We start from the raw sequence: 21,120 nt of genomic DNA, 5'->3' as shown, positions 1-21,120 counted from the left end.
GTCTAAGAGCCCAGATGCACTCGTGTGGAAATTATAAAGGCAGGGCCAGGCAGGCGGGCGGCCAATCGCCACTGGGCTCGTCACGACAGCCTCCTTCAGCTCCAACCCGGCTAATTAATCCCCCCTCATGGATATAGGCACACAAACTAAAGGTAGGAGGCTGCTGCCGGCAGAAAACCACCCAGGCCACCTAGACAGTTTGGAAATCAAGAGGAATCTCTCAGCTTTGGTATTACTTGAAGCATATTGACGTTTTGAAAAGACTTGGCAAAGCGGCTCTCTTCTGTGCCGAAAACCTGCTTGTCTTTTTACCGCTGAAATGCAAATACAGGTGTATTAATGGGCATCCATCAATTAGTGATCTAGACGGGGTTTTCTAAAACAAAATCACTAACTTGCATTTAGAGTAAGATAATTAACGTCTGTTAATCCTTGGGGTCTTCTTAAATGCAGGTTGAAAGTTTGTTCTTTCATGCAGACTACTGGCATATGGAAGTTGGCTTTAGATGGAGGAGTACCTGTGTAATTTTCTCATTCTGGATGTTCCTATATGTTAAAATGATTTTTTGAAACGTTATGGAGGTAGTATGCTCTTTTTTTACTTATGTTTTTTTCCTTTTTTGCATTTGTTGAATCTGAAAATTATTGCTGAGTGCGTTAGATGTTCTACCCCCGTTTAAGTTAGGATGTTTAAAAAATATTTGGTATATCCCTCTGCCCCACCAGCTGCAGTCTTTGCACTTTGGTGGACTTGCCCAGCGTTACAAGCAGGACACAAAGCTATATATGCACTTATAGAAACATTTGAAAAATAAATTGTCCCTGGGATGGACAGAGTACTTTAGCGTTATTTCATAGTGACCTGTATTTTAGTACGTAAAATTCAGGTGAGATCATAGAGATCAAGCTTTCTCACAGATAACTATCCCAAAAAATTGAAGGTTTGGGGTTTCTGGCTTGTTTATAGATGTATAATTAAGGATATATCTCCTGTCTTAAGTGTCCTTAAGTGGTGACCTGGCAGTAGACTTCTAATTTTATATATTTCGTGTGATTTAATTAAGGGAAAATGGTTAACATTTTCAAAGAAAATTAACTTGCAGTTATCTGGGGTTTTTTTTTTTTGGATTTAAACATCATTTTGGAAACAAAAATGAAATGAATCATTTCATTTCTGAATTTTGGAACCTGGAAACAGGAGGAGGAATTTTTTTTTTTCCTAGTTGGTGGTCCAGTTGTGTCCTCAAAGTACAGGAAACTAAAGAAATACTACTTAGTGGTTATGTCGTGGTTTTTAAACCTAGGTGGATTTTTTAATTGTCTACCTTTAATTTAGATGCCACGTCTTTCCAGTTAAGAATATTTCCCGTCAAATCCTGTAACTCCCGGTAACAGGTTTGTAGGCACTTTCAGAGCCACTTTTAACAAGATCTTCTTCAGGGCTCCCACTTGCTACTTTAGCTGTTGATTTTTGTTTGTGTGTTTTGTTTTGCACAGGTACAGCATCACAAAACCACCTAGTATTTAATTTCTCCCTATCCAACAGTGATAGATTCCAATTTAGCTGAAAATAGTATACATTGGGGTGCGTGGCGCCCATCTACTCTATTTCCCAAGAACCTTCCATCCCCTTAGGAGCAGGGTCTGGGAACACCCAAAAAGCCCCTCCCCACTTTGCCGTCGTCGCGGGTGAATGCACTACTACCTTTTGGCAGTTGGAGGGGAGACGCATCAGAGCCGGAGAACCTGCAGCCACGACGGCGAGGATGTGCAGTGGTCTCTGGGGAAACGCTGCCTTCTGCCCTCCCCCGGCGCGGGTGGCCCTGTGCCGTCCGCTCGCAGCCTCTCTCTCGCTGCCCCGCATTCCCGTGCCCTCCTACCTTCCTCTCTGGGCTCAAGATCGCTACGCTTTATTTGTGCGTGAGCTTATTTGAAAACCTTACTTGGTGTCCTGGCTTACTCTCCACGTCTGCTCCAGACCACGCTCTGCCCACGCACCCCTCAGCCTGGACCGCCCACGTCCGGCCCAGGTGTGGTCGCAGCCAAGCCCCCGCCACGGGCCCCTGCGCCCTGCGTTCTCTCCCTTGGGTTCAGGCCAGAGATGCTTGCCCCAAGACCTCGCCCCTTGCCTTCTTGGGCCACCTGCAGAACACCCCTGGTTGTCAAGGACGTGAGACAGCCGAGGACGGGGAGGCCCCGGGGCTGTTCGGGGGACCCTGAGTGGGTCCAATGGGAAGGACGCGGGCCTGCGAGGGACGCCGGCCGGGCCTGGCTGGAGCCAGGCGCGCAGGTGGCGCATCTTCGGGGCTCACTGTGCAGCTTAATTGGGTTAAAGCGAAGCTAAACACCGAAGCACTTTGTGCAAACTAATTGGTGCAACCAGCGCCTTTTCACTAACGATTTGCACTCTGAGAAAGAAAAATGGATGGTGAGAAAAGGTGCACTAGGAAACTCGTTAGAGCTAGAGTGTTCAGGAAAGTGAAGTCATTTAGTTTCAAGGACGCCAGGACTGTGTTTTCTAAGCTGCTTCCTTAAGCACCCCTCACACACGGAGCTGAAGGTGATTTACATAACATAGGATTCACCGGTCCGCGATTATCACTGTGGGTGAACTGGGCGCCCTGGAATGAATAATACTCTAGTGCAAGTACTGCTTGTTGCTGCAACACAGTGATTTTCTATTACACTGAACACGTGAAATGAATTGCCTTCTGTAGCTGAATCCTTTCAGTGATCTTAGACGCCCCTCATTGTTGAAGCGAGAATTAAGCTATTCGGAGAAGTGTGTTTTCCATCCCCGAAATTTTTTTATGGAAATGACCTATAGAGAGGGATTACAAATAACAGTGTATTTTTGTGCAGTTCAGCCGATTTCAATCTAGGCTTGGGGGATGTATTTATTTTATGAGAGTAACATATTTAACTATTTTTCAGTAAATTTTAAAAATATATCATTTGACCCATTAAACTAGTTATGTCAAATGATTATGCAGTACATAGAGATGGCTTAATATACATTTATGTATTAATGTGAAAAGTTTTTTTAAAAACTCCAGTTATACCAGCCTTGCAATATATTTTGTTGTAAATATACTCAGTGCTACTAGAATAAAATTGTGTGTGTGTCATGCTTTAGGATGTAAATACTTCGTTGTTTTCTAGTGGTATGCATGCAGACATCTTTGACGTGAGCTAATAATAGAATGATCATTGAAAACTGGCCTAATTGAAGTAGAAAACATCTCAAGAATCTCATGATTTAATGATAGTTTGAAATGCTTATATTGAATGGTGTTTAGAATGTTAATGCCTAACTGACTTTTACATTGCATTTACTTAGTTTATGAGGCAGGCTTGAGCTAAAACGTACCAGTTAGGAAAAAAAAGAAAAAAAAAAAAAGGACATAGCACACCATTATCATAAATGTTAGTAGTATTAGTGAATATAAAATAATTAAATATTGTGATCCTTAACACTTCGAAGCGTTCGAAATAACAATGGCAAAACAACTTTTCCTCAAGTACTATTTCCTAAATAACTTGTCTCCACTTCTGTAGACCTGCTTACTTATATGGGATATACAAAGTAATTCATAAATAGTGTCATTATTACGCTTAAAGAAAAACTCTGTTATGTTGAGAAATACAAGAATGCAAGATTTCTTTGTTTTAGAAAAAAAACCTAATTTAAATTTGAATTGTATGTTCATAAATCTCAGCAATTGTAACCTTTCGTCTGGAAAAAAGGTATCTGTTAAAGGATATGCACATACATGTTAAGTGCTTATATAGATATTGTTTGGTGTATTTTCATTATCTACTAGCTGCTAGTCTATTCACAAGTATTCATGAATTTAAAGTTTTATTTTTTTAATATGTGCTTATTACACTAGGGAGATAAAAAGAATATGAAGTTGAGTTTATTACATTATTTATCCCTACTGCTGGAGTGGCTTTGAAGGCTCATTGTAGACATCTGATTTCTTTCCCCCTTCTTTTTTTTTAAATGCACCCAGGCTATTTCAAGTGTTTCATTCTGCCAGACACAATATATTTCTTTTTTTACACTAGAGAAATTAAAGACAGATATTTGTGCAGGGTTTTCTTTATGTGTCACATTAAATAAAGTAAAATAGAGAGAGTTTTTCTGGTAATCTAATTTGATGGCATCTATACCTTTCTTCCTGTGTGATTCCTGGTATAAGAACACTTGAGACAAAAAATAGCTTGAAACCTTTCAAGGTTTCAGTGATTTCTTAAAGTAATTATTTCATTTTTAATATCAGATTTATTTCAAAGTCAAGCAGAGGACTGAGGTCACCGTTTGCACAATTTAGACCCTATTTTATTTCTTCAACTAGAACATTTTGAGAATCATGGTTAATTTTTTAAAATTGTTTATTCTTCACTTGACTGATGAAGGCCTTCGCCTCAGTTTTCTTCGTCACCCTAGTTCACAATCATATAGTCACATTTGTAGTGAAGAGTACTTTTTTTCTCTACAGTGTTGCTTAATAAACTTGATATTGGTATTAATAGGTTTTTGAAAAGAAAATTTTGAGATTAAAAATGGAAGTTGGCAGTATACTTGTAAGAATTGACCACCACTGCTTGATTTGCAGATTTAGAGTAATACTGGATAACTAGCCAAAACTTTTCTTTTGGTAAAAAAAGAAATTTAAAGCCTGACTTATTTTCATAATTGTCTCTGTTTCCTCATTTCATTTGCATGTGTACACAGAGGTACAGGATGTTTTCAGTTGTATCTGTAAACTGAAAAAAAAATGGGGGAAGGGAGGTTATCAACCTAAAGAATTTTTTATTGTTCGGCATAAATTGTGATCTCTAACCTTTTCCAAACATTTAAGGACAATGAAGTTAGTCATTCATTTATTGAATATTATGTAGGAAATATGGATTCCAATAGTCTAATTTCTCACAAACCCTTCAGAAAGTTACTATTATCTTTCTAATAAAACTAAAATCTTTTTGTTAGATTTCAGCTTATAATTTTCTTGTGATATTATAGAAATATTCAGACAGGATAAATGGGCTCACATGATTCTTTTCTATATGAATGTATGAAAATTAGGTATTTCCTCACCCGTAACATATACACAAATGTATGTATGATTTTATATACATGAATTTACATACATTTGTGTATATGGCTACATCTTTAGTATTCTTAATATGCTATATTTTTATTGCATTTAGAGAAAACAAGGGAATCAGAATCGATTAGTGTCTGTTAATCCCTACATCTGTACTAGGTCATCCAGGACTGCATTGCTCTCATTACTGTTTCATACTGTATGTGATTAAGCCACTGAAAATATTCAACATAACCTTGAGACTAGAATATGGTACATAGATAATCAACTTCCAGTGATTACATGTCTAAAATAACCTTTCCTATTTTTAATTTATAGTTTTGGAGCTTATTTTTTAATAAGCAAAGTAATTCTTCTAAAGTAAGATTTATTTTTTTAATGATCAGTAACTGGAGTAATAATTTAAAAGGATAATTACATCAAATAGAAAACAATTACCTTTTATCATGTATATTATGTGCAGTAAAATAAATGGTTTATAGAAAAAGGAAGTTAGTTTATAAATATAAATTTTCTTTATATCTTTACATATAAGTATAGAGATAACTGAGAATATAATACCTATATAATATTTGATTTCCAGTTACATTTCATTATTTTCACTGTTGTAATAATATACATTTTAGTACACCAATATGTACTATTTCTTGAAAGCACACTTTTTCATATAATGATTTGTCAAAAATATCAAGTCTAAAGTAATACTAATGAATAGTTAATACTTTTACATTCACATATCCTCATCCATTTTATTATCTAAAATCCCAATCAAATTAGAAGCATGAACAGCATAGTTTGTAAGGTGTAGTGTTCCTGACTAAAAAAAAAAAAGTGGGAACCTAGTGAAATAAAATGTATACCTTCGTTTTTCTGTGAAATTTATTTTTTTAAGTTAGATTTGTCGATGTGTAATTTGCATACAGTAGTATTCCATGATTTTTCCATATGATTGTGCCATTCTACGAATTCTGACAAATGTATACCATCATAGAAGCTCTACCATACATGTAGATAGAACATTTCTATTACCACAAAAATATTTCTTCATGCCCTTATTTCATTATTTTTATTTGGAAATTTTATGATTAATGTATAAATATCTGGGTGTTTTAGTTTTATATCAAAATATCTTTAGACTGTAACACCATTATTTATTTCCCCTAGAATTTACTATCTTGTCATGCTTCCAATTAAAGACAAGTTTTAATCAAAAAACACTGACACAGGCAAAGTATAAAATAATATTTCAGATATATAACCAATATATTTATAATTTTCATTTTATGTCAAGTTGTTTAATTTTCATGTATGTGACAACTTAATACTTGGTAGAAGATTCATTTTTCAAAGAAACTCCTAATATTTAGTAGCTAACATGGATATATGTGTTAGATTTATGAATCTGATTTACGGTTTACACATCAAAATATGCAAGAAAGAACGGGTTTCTCATCTAAGTTAGCAACATTTGAGGCATGTTTGTAATGTTTCTAGCTTTATGGCACTAGAGAAAGAAATGTCAAGATTTCTCAATATTTTTACTTTACATTTTCAGTAAATTAACCTTCCCTTTGAGTGGTAGGAATTGATTCTAAAGAGTTTATTAGATCTAATATTACTTAATATATGCACATTCTTGGGACGTGTGTATAAATATACATTATCCTAATTTTGTGTAAATATACATTATTATGTAAATTTAGATGGTTACAAATACTCTAAACCAAGAATTATTAAATTATAAAAGTGAAGACATTGATAATGATGCTCTTTCAAATATTTTGCGTTTTTACAACTTGGAATAGTAGAACTAGTCTTTTATTTCTTCCCCCAAGATATACAAATTATTTAAATGCTTTCTGTTTTATATTTTTATTTGGCAGTTACAATAGAAATTTTAATGTTATGCATGCTTATAGGCCTATTAAGAAAGAAGTTATTGCTTTCTTAATAATCTCAAACCATCTTTAGGAAATACACTGTTTTTATGGTTTGCAAAATAGCCCACGCATGCAGGCTGTGTACAGACACACACACACACACAAAAACACCAGTGTTTAAGATAGTAAAAGATTGAATTGGCCTCTATACGTTTTCCGTATTAATCTGTTAAAAGGAAACAACTACTAAATATTGGATTCTTGTTGCCACCGAGAAGTAATATCCACATCCGCAAGATTGTCTCATAATAACCCTTAACAGTTTTTGATAATACCTGAAGAGACTGTACCTAAATGGATTTTTAAAATAACACGGGAAATTCCAACAGCATGTATTCAGTCGCATATACTACGTCAACTTTGAATGTCATAAGCTTTTAATTACGAAATTGAGAAGTTTATTGCTAGCCATTTAGTCCATAGAAAAAAATTACTTAAATATTTACCTACATTAATATGTATGTGTGTATATATGTATATGTAGACCCTCACTAATTTAAAATTATTTTTTACTTTTTTGCAAAAGTCCAGGTTTAAATTTTTTGCATTCTTAACCTGCATTTGATAAACAAAATGTATAACTCATCAGGGGGAAAAATGTGGGATGTTTTGTTTTTTGTTTTTTACTAGCAATTTCAGTTCTTCATTTGTTTTGCTCTCCACGCTGCATTAGCACAGTTTTCCCCTGTGTGCATCTGCCAGTGTACGATTTAGCCACGGGCATCTGTAGACCTTGTGGTGATCAGTATTGCAGGCAAAAGCCATATGTGTTTAAATAAAAAAAAAATCTCTTTATTTCATTTGCTGTTTTAACTGGATGGATAACTTTTGTGCCTCAAGACAGAAGAAGAAAAAATACAGAAATAATTAATTGCCTCTATTCTTGAGGCAGTTTCATTTCCCCTCCAATATGGAATGCTTGTCAGCTTTCCTGATAAATGACTGCATGTATTTGCATAGATTTTACATTAACACAAAAATTAGTTTTATTTGTGGAAAACTAGTTTACATAATAATATAAAACCCCGTGTTATTGATTATGTTTCCAACACCGATGACTTTAGAGGGGTGGTGGTATTCTAAATTTTCAAAAGTCTGATCAACCTGTATCATTCAAACGTTCTTTTGATAAATAGTTTTACATTAAGATCTAAAAGACATATTTATAACATTTTAAAGTTTTAAAACTTCTTTTCTAGATATACTTACCACAACTGTTTCAGACTCATAGTAGCACCCATTTGGTAAGATTTTGATTTTGAACTTTTGCCAAGGAATATTTTAAAATACATATTACCAATTACATACACTTCAGCCAATTGGAAGACTGCATCTATATGAATTACTTAAACTTTCATATTCATATTATGAAAAAAAGATGGGCGCTATATTGGGTGTGTACAGTTTAGCTAATTCTTGGGAAGTTATGCATTATTTACAACCAAATTTAAAATATATCTGAGAACGATCCTCTCCATCTTTAACCTATTTCCTTCAATATACTTAATTAATCACCCAGCCCTGAAAAAACCACTCTGCTGGAGCTGTTAGGGTACCGAAAACGATTCTACCTCTCTAAGTGGCAGGCAGTAGATGTTTATTCATACTATAATCTGGCATCTTGTTGTCTAGAGGCAACCTGCTAATTATGTGCTATCATTGTATTATCCATGTTATGGAAAATTCAAATATGTTCACTACTGTTAGTTACATCACAAAGCTTTTCGTAAAATATACTTGATCCTCAAGAAACCTATTATACTTAATGGCAACCTAAACCAAGAGTGTCTCTGCCACTTCTTGATTCTGGGACACCCTGGGTGCCAGCTGTCACAGCTCAGCTAATGATGACAAATGCCCCTCTCTCTGCAGATTGCAGAGCTTGCAGGCTGCTGTGAAAGGCAACCAGATTACCTTTCTTCAGATAGTAACTTAACCTTTTAAACTCATGTCAGAATGAACTGATCAGCTGTGATAGTTTCAATATCTGTATCTTTAAAAACAAAAATCAGAATAATATCAAATAACACTTTTAAAATTTTCCAGTATTTGTATGATTTACAGTGTTTTACCCTTGAGTGCTATAATATTCTTAAATAAGAAACTCTGGGTAAGACATACTTCACAACCACTTTAGAGTGTGTATTTGAACTCTGCATATAAATCAGGTAATAGGTAATTGAGAAAATTCTCCAGATGTTTGGTCTAAAAAATAGGCTGATGAAATTTTGAGGGAAAATATGTTCTTCTCTTCACCTGAATGAATGGTAAAGCCTCAATTCTCTCACTGCTTGTAGAAGCCTAGCCTGTCCCAAGCCAATAGTTATATTATGTCATTAAAACTTAGTTATTCCAAAATGATTTAGAGAATAATTGTTGCTAATGATTTTCTCTGGATATTTTCAAATATGATCTTTTAAGTTATTAATTTGTTCTATAGAAATTATCATATTACGGAACCTATACTTACATGGATTATTCAAAACAATAATGAACACCATTAACCATAATGTAATTCAGAGGGATAAATTACCTATTAAATGAGACAATGCTTTACAATTGCAACATTCTTTTCAATTTACAAAGGATTTATATCCATTAATTCATTTGATACTTAAAATAATTCTGAGCTGGGAAAGATGGGTGACAAGGAACAGGGACCAATATTTAATCTATTTAATCTATTTAATCTTCACAACAAATATTAGCTCCCATTTACCAATAAAGAGACTGAGGTTTAGAAAGGTTGCATCTTACCAGGGTCACACAGGTAATTGCAGAGCCAGGTCTGTCTGACTGTGGCTGCCATCAGCACTACAGTTTCTAGACTACGTATGTCCATAGCCAGATATAATCCATAGAAACTGCTACTAGGATATAAATGTTATTCTGAAAAGAAACCTACAGGCTTGCATTTACATAAAGAATATAATTGATGAGTTTTAAAGATAGGGTTCTTTATAGGATGCTTTTAAATAGGTAAATACTGAGATACTTTTTATGTTATAAATTTTAATTTTATAAGGATAATGTATTGATCTATCACATTGGGAGAAACTATTTAGGAAAGATATGTACTATTTACTGAATATCAAATTGGACTAATTCACCTAGATAACCACTTCATTGTAAAACTGAAGATTAATGGGATATACCTTTATAAATGTAATGAGGAGAAGCAATTATTTCAATAATTACTTGAGTGAAATATTTATATACTTTTCTTTTATAAAGATTTATCCATATCATAGTTTTACTATGTAATATCAGTGAGCTATACAGCCCAAAATATTGTTTTTCAGCTCAAGATACATTGAAAACTTCCTTTGATCATGAATTTAAGTGCAGTCATTTCCAAGAAAGCTATGCCAATGCCAGTTGTTTTTATTCTGTAGTAAATTTTTCTTTGGTATAGGTACTAAAATGTGAGGAAAATTTTTCAATGATACATATGGTTATATTATTATATAAAGACTATGTATTTTATGTACTTATTAGTAGAATTCTATTAGTACTTATATAGAATTAGTACTTAGAGTTACTAATCAGTACTTATGCTCAATTTATATTTCACTCTACATAAAAATGAAAACTTACAGTGAAAATTTTACTAAAATGTGTCATGCAGTTAGTATCAGGGAAAAAAGTAATTCTGCCTCATAAGTCAGACATTTTATATCAGGGCAGGAAAGAACTCTGGAGGATAATGCAATGGAACCCTCCACATAACTGTCTGAATCTTCTCTACACCATTACCAGCCATGGTAACAACCATAGCCAGAGGTGGTTATCTAACCTCTACTTTTACCTCCATGAATGAGAAACCTACTACCTACTCAGATAGTTAACTGCACTTACAACAGTTCTAATTGTTAGAAAGCTCTTCCTAATATTGAACCAAAATATTTCCCCTTGAAACTTTCACCTTTTGGCCCCTACTTTCCCTTCTGAATAGTCTTATCCCTTTAACAAATATATGCTTTTTAAATTCAGCATTTCAGATACCAAGTTGAACATACTCCAGTCTTTCAGCCATTACACCTTTGGCATATTTTAAGTCACCTCACTGTTCAGTACCCATTCTGGTACATGATTTTCTTCAAGTACGGTGCCCAGAAATTATTACTCCTAGAATGGATTGGTACATGTAAAGTAGAGAATAATAGTGAAACATGGGTCACATTAGCTTTTTGGGCATATCCATACCTATGCAGATAAATGCTGTATGTCAACAAATATCTTATTTGTTTAAACATATTATTACCGAGGTCCTAAGTGCATGACTTGTATTCATCCAACTCATATCTTGCCATTTTTAGGTATTTTTTCCATGACTTGACTTATAATAACAAGTTATACATCATTATTTTAAGAATCAATAGGCATAACAGTTCTTTCTAAAAATGTGTTCATAAGCTACACATAGAATATTCAGAGCAAAACAATCTAACTTTAATGAATTTAATGTTTTTGCTCAGCTTAAGTGTAGAAGGAAGCTAATCCACTTAATAAGACCTCAGGATACATTGAATTTACGAAATACTCCACAGCCTTTGTGTAGTTTTTTTTCCAAATATTTCAAATCCTAGTATTAGTTTTTCATAGCTTTATCGAAATGTGTAACTAAGAAGCCTCATTTGGGATAAAGTATATACTTTATATATTTTGGCATTTATCAATTTTGCTTTGTCAATAAATTTTGTATCTACAAATGAAATCTACAGGTTTCCCACATGCTTGATCAATGACCAGCAAACTAATAAACTTCAAATGCAAATAGATGTGCTTCTAGGACTTGTAGACTATTGTAGGAATCACCAACATATTGATCTTCATATTTTAACCTTTCGACAATAACAAGAGTTTCTAAATAATTTAGCATGAGCAGAGGTAAATGCTTTTAAAAAGTGATATTTTTAATAAGTTGAAGCCAATGTGAAAATTTGTAAATTAAACCAAAGTAGTCACAAGACCCATTCTGCTCAGTTGTTTTCTTCAAGTGCAGTGCCTAGAACTGAATATTCAGTATCACAGAGTGAACTGGTGAATGTAGAGCAAAGAGGCCTCCCTTAAGTATTAAATACATTGTTGGAAAAAACGTATTCTGAGAATTCTCAAAACACATTTGAGAATCAGTAGTAAAATACAAAATACATTTTAATATATATTAATTAAGTAATTTGTAAAATACAAAATACATTTATGTCTGTATGGGTGGTAAAAAAAAAAAAAGTGCATTAACTTTTTTGTGTTAAAGCCTTGATTTCTTTAAGTGTAGGCGCATGCCAAGTTTTTTTTTTTTAAATGAGGATATTTCATTACTACTTTATTTATTACTGCTGTGACATCTAGGCGATAAAAGACAAAAAAACAGCCTGCCTGAAATTTGGCTTTCTTGCAGTTTGTATCTTGAATGGGGAATAAAGAAGTTCAGTGCGTTTACAACAGAAACATTCTCAAGTGAAGAGCTGCCCCATCTGTTTCATCTGGTGGCTTATGCAATAAGAGGTGTTATCACATGAATCTAAATGCACAAGCGGTCGTTTTATGAACTCTTTCTGTGCTTTGAGGAGTTTATAAGTTGCCAACTCTATTATGTGTCAGTCCCAGCTGACCCAAGTGCATTCTGCTGAGCATATTTGGGGGATAATTAGAACTAATGAAGCCTGGAATACAGCTAATTCTCTAAGTGATTTATTCTTATGCTCTTCTCTGATCCCTAAGAATTCTCCAAATCATAATCTATGCCACTTATTTTTTCCTAGCATTGTGTTGATACAGCTACTTTATGCTTAGCTGATGGACATCAAAAGTAAATTAGGTATTTGAAAGGCTGAGAAACATGTTTCAAAGTAAAACTTTACGTTACTTATTAGTCCCCAGGCTTGAGAAAAATACCAGTTCTTCAACATTTTATGTTTTTGTTTAAATCTCAAAATGTTTATGGCACTTGCAAGTAGATAATAGGATAGAAAATATAAAGCAATAAAAGCTTATTAAAAAATGTACCATTGGGAAATAAAACCTACAAGTAAAATAATTGAAAATTATTAATGGAAGGTTCCTATTTCTTAATTAGTTTTCCCAAGGAAATCTGAAGTTTAAAAAAAAAAAACGTTTATCGATAGCTTTCATGTTCCAAAGCTGTTTCATTAACCTGGCTTCACTGTCCTAGCAGTGTTGAAAATGATGTTTCTTTACGTGCCCTCACCAAGTAGTCAGTGATTCAGTGGCCTGTAACACTGTAAATCCCATCAACTTGCTTTCCTTTCCTGTTATAACTGTTTCAATGAGTGGCACTTTTGTTGTGCGGGTTCAGATCTGGTAGCTTACTGAGGACATACTAGAATGAGGACAGACACAAATGCCAACAAAAGAAGGCTATAACTTTATTAAAGCCTTATACTCAGTAAATAAGATAGTGGAGCCACTTCAGCTAAGTAGTTTTATAAGCTATGTCCTATTTGATCTTCTGTTGTCTAGAAACTATAGTAGAATTTATTAAGAATTGTTACTTTTACCTATTGATTCCAGTATTTAATATTTACCATATTCTAGAGCTCAGATAACAAAACCCTTAAGGGCAAGTACCACTTTATTAGTTAGACATACTGAAATACCTGTACTAATGTAGATCACCAACTAGACTGATTATTGACCAAAGGACCAGTTGGAGATTCCTGAATCTCATTACAAGATACCTAATGCAGCCTCAGATAAATTCTAGTCTTAACTGTATACCCTGACATAAGAAGTTACTGTTTCTCATATTTTACCTTCTGCCTAAAAGTCAGCTAAACACTCGAAAACATGTCTTAGGAACTTGATGAAAAGTTGCAGGTCGTTTTTTTAAGAACGTTTTTACATCTTTAAACAAGACAAAGAACAAATTGGTAAAATTGGCTAAAATTGAGTTTTTGTTATCTGCAAGTTATTCTGCTAGGTGCTTTATCTATATTACTGTATGTACCTTCATCTTCTCAACACTGTGAAGTAGAAACTTCTGGCCTCATTTCATTGTTAAGAATCTGAAACATAGAGAATTCAAGTAACTCTTCCAAGTTTACAAAGCTAGGAGTTAGCAGAGTTAAGATTTTCATCTATGCCATCTGGCCCAGGGTCCAGAGTGTGCTTTCTTAGTCGTCATATAGAACCTCTCTAAGTTTGTCTTGTCATCTGTAGAACAGGGATAATTCTGTGCCATAGGGTTGTTGCACAGGTTAAATAAATTAATACACATAAAAAGTTTATGTGTTTTAAAAAGAATATTTTTAAACTTATATTACCCAAGACCACACAGTAACTAGCAAAGATAGGATTCAAACCCAGCTTTTTCTGTCTCCAGACTTCTGAGTTTATGTAGCATCATGCTTAGGTATGTTTGTTGAACGAATAATTAAATGAATATCATCTGTTCTATACTTCCCAGTGGAAGATTTTGTTAATTTTGCTGGTTATTTTGATAGCATATTGCAGGTACTCAGTGCCTGAATGAGTGAAGGATTTTTCAAACAATACTCGCCAATATAATATGTTCTATACATTGATCACTCTTAAATTTATACCTCTAGCCAAGACCTCTCCCCTTAATTTCAAGCTGGTATGTTCGGTGGTCTTCTCCAAATCATCTCACATATATAAGATGCATTTCAAACTTAGATTCCCAATTGAGCACCTGCTTCTCCATCAGTCATCTGTACCTCAGTAAACTGCAGTGCCTTTTTTCCAGTTGCTTAGGCCAACAACATGGCTGTCATCTTTGACTCCTCGCTTGCTTGTGTACCCAATATCCAGAATGTCAGCAAATCCTCCAGAATCTGCCCATCTCTCACCAACTTTACAGCTTCCATCCTTGCAAGCCACCATCATCTCTTAATTTATTTTTGGTGCCCATCATCTTATATGTGTACTACTGGTTATCTGAGACAATATAGAATGAGAAAAAGTACAAGGAATTATGCTAGGGAACATAGCTTCTCACTATATTCCTCTGTGAGGAATATGATCCAATAGGAATAAATGAGAAGGAATGTTCAGAAAAGTAAGGAGGAAAACTAACAGATATGACTATCTTAAATGCCAAACACAAGAGAGTTGTAATAAAAAGTTAGTGGACAACAGTTCAGCTACCACATAGAGTTCAAATAACATAAAAAGTTCTTTGTCTTTCCACAGCTGTATCAATGGAATTGTAGAGACAGAAGCAGATCACAACAGGATTGAAGAGTAAGTCGGAGGTGGAAAGTGAGGTAGACAACACACTTTCAAGAAAAGTAGGATTGGAGAGTATTCTAAGTGAAGTAACTCAGGAATGGAAAACCAAACATTGTATGTTCTCACTCATAAGTGGGAGCTAAGCTATGAGGATGCAAAGGCATAACAATGACACAGTGGAGTTTGGGGACTCAGGGGGAAAGGGTCGGAAGGGAATGAGGGATAAAAGACTACGAATTTGGTTTAATGTATACTGCTCAAGAGATGGGTGCACCAAAATCTCACACTGAAGAACTTACTCATGTAACCAAATACCACCTGTTCCCCAAAAACCTATGGAAATAAAAAATAAAAAGAAGTAGAAATAAAGGAAATGCAAGAGATAGTATGGTAATTATGAAGTGATGCAAGAAAAAATTTTAAAGGTATTTGAACACATTTAGGGCATAGAGAAAGAAGCCATAGAGGAGAGGTTAAAGTTAAAATGAAGGAGTAAATCATGAAGGTCTCTCTATCTCCAAGATCAATAGAAGGAAATGGTATCATTGTCTTGAGGCTACAATGAGAGATCGCTTTTTTCCTTGAAGATAAACTCTACACAATTATTAATATTGCATTTTATTTTACATATGTATTTGTAACAGTGGAGGGTGAGATGTTGGGTTTAGGATAAACAGGAGGAGATCTGAAAATGTAGCAGGAAGAAACTGTTGCATTGCGGAAGATAAATTTGTAGATGGTGGTTTTTAAAGTTGGTGAATTATACAACTAGGCCTCAGTTTTCTCTTGGCACTTAAAGCACTGGGACTGAGGTAACCTTCAAGAAGGGACTTAGATGTTTAAACTGTCACTAAAAGGAATGGGAGACAACGATGCTGAATCCTGCTTTACCTGGCAACCCTAGATGAAGGTGAAAAGTAGATGTAGTAAAATTTCTAAATAGATAAGTGACTAAGATAGTTTAAACATAGGCAGAATAGTTTACTAAGCTGAATATGGACATAGGCATAGACTGCTGAAATACAAAGAAATCAAAGAATTTTAAGATTAGGGAACAGAATAGATTGTCTATATGAATACTGAATTCTCTAAAAGTGATTATAAGATTTTGGGTGGAGAGGGAAAGAATTTTGGGGAAAGAAGACCCATGAAGAGTAGAATGAATGCTGTTAAGTGAATGGAACAGGAGACAATCTGAGTCACCAGAGCCTGCACAAAACAAACAAATGGGCCTAAGAGGGGTTGCTGGGAGTTTGGAAGCCAAAAGATAACTTGATGAAATCCTTTATAGCCTAATGCTTTGAATACTTTTGAGAGATTTGATAAGCAGTTTTATCACCAACAACTAATGACATGGGAGTTTATTTAAATTTATTCCTGGAGCCAGGGAATTCATAGACTCTTCTTTTAAAAGACCCTAACATTCCATATGAAAGTGTTTTTTAGGTGTCTGCCCAAGTGATAATCCACTTTAGTATATCTGTTTCCAATGCTACCAAAGTGTTCATCAGGATATTTTGGTAGGACCTAGTCGTATGTTTTATTTGAAGTATGTAAAACTGCAAAAGATACTTTACCCTTAAGTGTTTTTATATCATATAACTTTCTTTAGTTTCCCAGTAGAGTGAGGAAGCCCTCGATTAGGAACCAGAAAGCTTGGGTTCTAGAGCTTGTTCTTTTTGAATAGAATATATAATCTTTATTAATAAGCTTAGTTTCCTGCCCTATGTGATGAAGGCATTGGAGTAGATGATTTCCCTTCTAAAATTCATTCAGTTCTCTGTATTATTTAACTTTGAGATGAGTACAAAATAGCAGCAGTTTTACTTTTAAAGGTGTATCTCGTCATGTGCAACATACACATTCCTGAAAAGTTAGCATATTTTTATTATTTGAATTATATTTAAATATATCTGTGAGTTTATTCTTCAAAGGATCCTTACAATAAATCTTTTAAAAATGAATTCATTTTATAAATTTAATGATTTCTTTGTAATGTATAATTTCAAATTTAAATCTTTAGTTATTAAATATTTTTAAAAACACAACTGTATATATTTATCTTTATGTAACTTTATAAAGGGTATCATGAATATGAATATAAGGAATACAAAACCAATGATAAGTAAGAAAATAGTAAGAAAGTAATTAATCACTTTAAATGAATTCATGACTTTAGGGTACTAACAGAATTTGGAGGTTTGATTGAAGGACCAATCATTGTTGAGGAATTACAGAGACAGTGAGATATGTCAGAAGACTAGATGAGAGCAAAATATTAGAGAATTTTGCTTGGCACCTTCTTGATCAACAGTGGTAACAAAAATGTGATTAAGACTTAAGGGAAAAAGTCAAATCCGCCTCAAATCCTGTGGGTAAGCAAATAGGATCTAAATTTTTGAAAAATAAATCTGTAGTCTGATAAATTAAGATGTATTAAGTTGGTGCAAAAGAATTGCGGTTTTTCCCATTACTTTTCATGGCAAAAACGGCAATTACTTTTGCATCAACCTAATATATTGTAATCCCTAGAGCCATTGCTAATAAAATAACTAAATACATGTAGTTTAAAAATAAGTGAAGGAATGGCAAAAGAAGGCAGTAAAGGAGGAAGAGGTGAACAAAAAAGATATGAAAGATACAGAAAACAAAAAGCAAAATATCAGATGTAAATCCAACCATATCGGTAATAGCATTAAATGTAAATGGATTAAACAGTCCAATAAAAAATCAGAGACAGACAGGCGCAGTGGCTCATGCCTGTAATTTTAGCTCTTTGGGAGGCTGGAATGGATGGATCTCTTGAGCACAGGAGTTTGAGACCAGCCTGGGCAACGTGGCAAAACTCCATCTCTACAAAAAATAGAAAAATTCGCTGAATGTAATGGCGCATTCCTGTAGTCCCAGATACTGAGGAGGCTTAGGTGGAAGGATCACCTGAGCCCATAGAGATTGAAGCTGCAGTGAGCTGTGACCGTACCACTGTGCTCCAGACTGGGCAACAGAGTGAGACTGCCAAAAAAAAAAAAAGAAAAAAAAATCAGAGACTGTCGACTGAATTAAAATAAAAATAAGATCCAACTCTCTGCTCTCCACATAACAATCAGATGCTGTTAACTATGTGTTTTGACCCAGTTTAGGTTCAAAGATATAGATAGGTTGAAAATAAAAAGATAAAAAAAGATATGCACACAAACAGCAACCATAAAAGACCTAGAGTTGGCTACAATAATATCAGATAAAATAGACTTTTACACTAAATAAAGCCACTACATACAAAGAGAAACACTTTATAATCAAAAAAGATTAGCTTATAGGGGAGTTATAACAATTATAAATATCTTTGCACCTAACAACAAAGCCCAATGTCCATAAAGCCAAAGCTGATAGAACTGAAAGAAGAAATATTAAATTATCCAATAATAGTTGGAAACGTCAATACCCCACTTTCAATAATGAAGACAATAACTAGATGTAAGATTAACAAGGACATATGCTCCTCAATTTACAAGGGTGTTGCATCCTGACAAACCCGTCATAAATTGAGGAGTGTATTTTATGTGTATCATTTTTGCACCACTGTAAAGTCAAAAAATCATAAGTCAAACCATCATAAGTCAGGGCCCATCTGTAAATAGAAGACTCAAACAACACTATAAACCAACCAGACCTAATACACATCTGCAGAACACTCCCAAGAACAGCAAAATTTCCTTCAACCGTATCAGTAATAGCATTAAATGTAAATGGATTAAACAGTCCAATAAAAAATCAGAGACAGACAGGTGCAGTGGCTCATGCCTGTAATTTTAGCTCTTTGGGAGGCTGGAATGGATGGATCACTTGAGCACAGGAGTTTGAGACCAGCCTGGGCAACGTGGCAAAACTCCATCTCTACAAAAAATAGAAAAATTAGCTGGATGTAATGGCGCATTCCTGTAGTCCCAGATACTGAGGAGGCTTAGGTGGAAGGATCACCTGAGCCCATAGAGATTGAAGCTGCAGTGAGCTGTAGTCCCATGTAGTGCACATGGAACATTCTCCAGGATAAACCATATGTCAGGCCATAACACAAGCCTCAATAAATTTAAAAGGATTAAAATAATCCAAAGATTTTTTGACACAATGGAATTAAAAATCTTTCTACAGTTGACAAACTGAACAGAAAATACTTTGGATGATGGGCAAGATTCATAAATGATATAGAAACCATGCCATGTGACTTGAAAGAACTGAGGCTAGTGTACCCAACTAAGGAGTCTAATTTGGATGGTAGAGATGGGGATGAAGCAGGATATAATAGTTTCCTCTAAGAAGCCTGTCGTTTATAACAAGGAGAATATTAATATTTATACATGATCTTCCAGAGGACACAAGTAAGATCATTGGGTGGAAGTGACAGCACAAAATAAGGAAGAATATTGTAACTGTATTTTTGAGTTCAGTAAGATATAGGCAGTATTGTACTTCCTTTTTTTTTTTTAAAGACAAGGTCTCATTATATTGCCCAGGCCTGACACAAACTCCTGGGTTCAAGGGATCCTCCCACCTCAGCATCCCAAGTAGTTGAGAGTGACTAGAGGCACATGTCACTGTGCCTGGCTCTACTTTCATATATTGTGTTCCTTAAATTGGATTTTTAAAGTCCTACGTAGAAAAGCCAAACAAGGCCAGGTGTGGGGGCTCACGCATATAATCCCAGTTCTTTGACTGGCTGAGGCAGGAGGTTAGCTTGAGCCCAGGGGTTTGAGACCAGCCTGAGCAACATGGTGAGATCTTGTCTCTAAAAAAATGAAAAACTTAGCCAGGCATCGTGGTGCACACCTGTGGTCCCAGCTATTCAGTAGGCTGAGGTGGAAGGATCACTTGAGCCCAGAAGGTTGAGGCTGCAGTGAGCGATATTGTCACCACTGCACTCCAGCCTGGGTTACAGAGTGAGATTCTGTCAAAAAAAAAAAAAAAAAAGAAAGAAAGAAAAGAAAAAGAAAAGTCAAACAGTGGTTTTTAATAGCTGTTCTAGCAAGGATAAGTTTAATTCCTGCAATATGTCTTTTCTCAAAAAGTCAAGGAGAAACCTTAATACCTGGAGCAGCTTGGTGTGCAGGCACCTCTACCCCTCCCAAGACTGGAGCTAGAACTTAGATATCGAATCAGGACATCTCATGTCTTTCTCAACAAAATAATTCTCCCTCCCCCCCAAACAAATTTAACAAACTTCTAAATAAATTATTGCACAACTTCTTTATGGTTTGGAAGGAACTTTTTCCTAACTTTATCAAATCTAAAGAACCATAGAGCAACTCTTTCTCCTAAGTCTGTGCTTCAGTCATATGCACTGTGAATTATGCAAATAGCTTAGTTAGATATGTAGATGAGTTAAAAATAGAATCTGCGAAACAAAATGCAGATTGTACAAAAATTAAGGATATGATCACCAGTCCAGGATCACCTCCAATAGGTTATCTCATAAGCTGTGAACATTGCCACTTAAAGTGATTCACTCAGGGCCTAAGGAACCTTCTGTAGGAGAAATTGAGGAAGTGCTTATACTCTATGATTTCATATACACATACAAAAAATTGGACTGAAAAATATAAATCTATTTTGGCAGATGTTCTTAACATTTATATTTATCTGCATTAAAACAATGTTTTTGTTACTGGAGAGTGGAATTTTCAAAAAGATTTTAATAAGAAAAATTATTTCATTTGCTATATTCTCTCGGAACATAAATTACACTGTAGAAGTAAGTTAGACTTTCTTTCATACTCTGGAAGTACATTTTAGCATATTCTTCTTCCAGTAAACTAACTGATATCCGTAGAGTGCTGAAGAAGTTAGCATCCAGATTA

The 21,120-nt window shown here is 34.6% G+C and overlaps 1 protein-coding gene across 7 annotated transcripts in view; it reads left to right on the top strand.

Annotated features, from left to right (window-relative positions):
* The window catches only part of NBEA (neurobeachin), a 736,578-nt gene that overhangs the window by 540,007 nt on the left and 175,451 nt on the right, over positions 1 to 21,120 (top strand). The window contains exon 1 of one of the 7 annotated variants that reach the window (XM_032150492.2): positions 84 to 152. The exons of 5 other annotated variants lie outside the window; for them this stretch is intronic. The gene's annotated coding sequence lies outside the window, so the exon portion shown is untranslated. Of the gene's footprint in view, positions 1 to 83; positions 153 to 187; positions 230 to 21,120 lie in introns of those variants that run through there. One more of the 7 variants, XM_032150493.3, reaches the window with a different exon arrangement.

The sequence above is a fragment of the Hylobates moloch genome, unplaced genomic scaffold, assembly GCF_009828535.3.
Source record: "Hylobates moloch isolate HMO894 unplaced genomic scaffold, HMol_V3 SCAFFOLD_4, whole genome shotgun sequence".
Classification (NCBI taxonomy): Eukaryota; Metazoa; Chordata; class Mammalia; order Primates; family Hylobatidae; genus Hylobates; species Hylobates moloch.
Note: the sequence above shows the minus strand (reverse complement) of the source record. Positions and strands in the feature narration are given on the sequence as shown.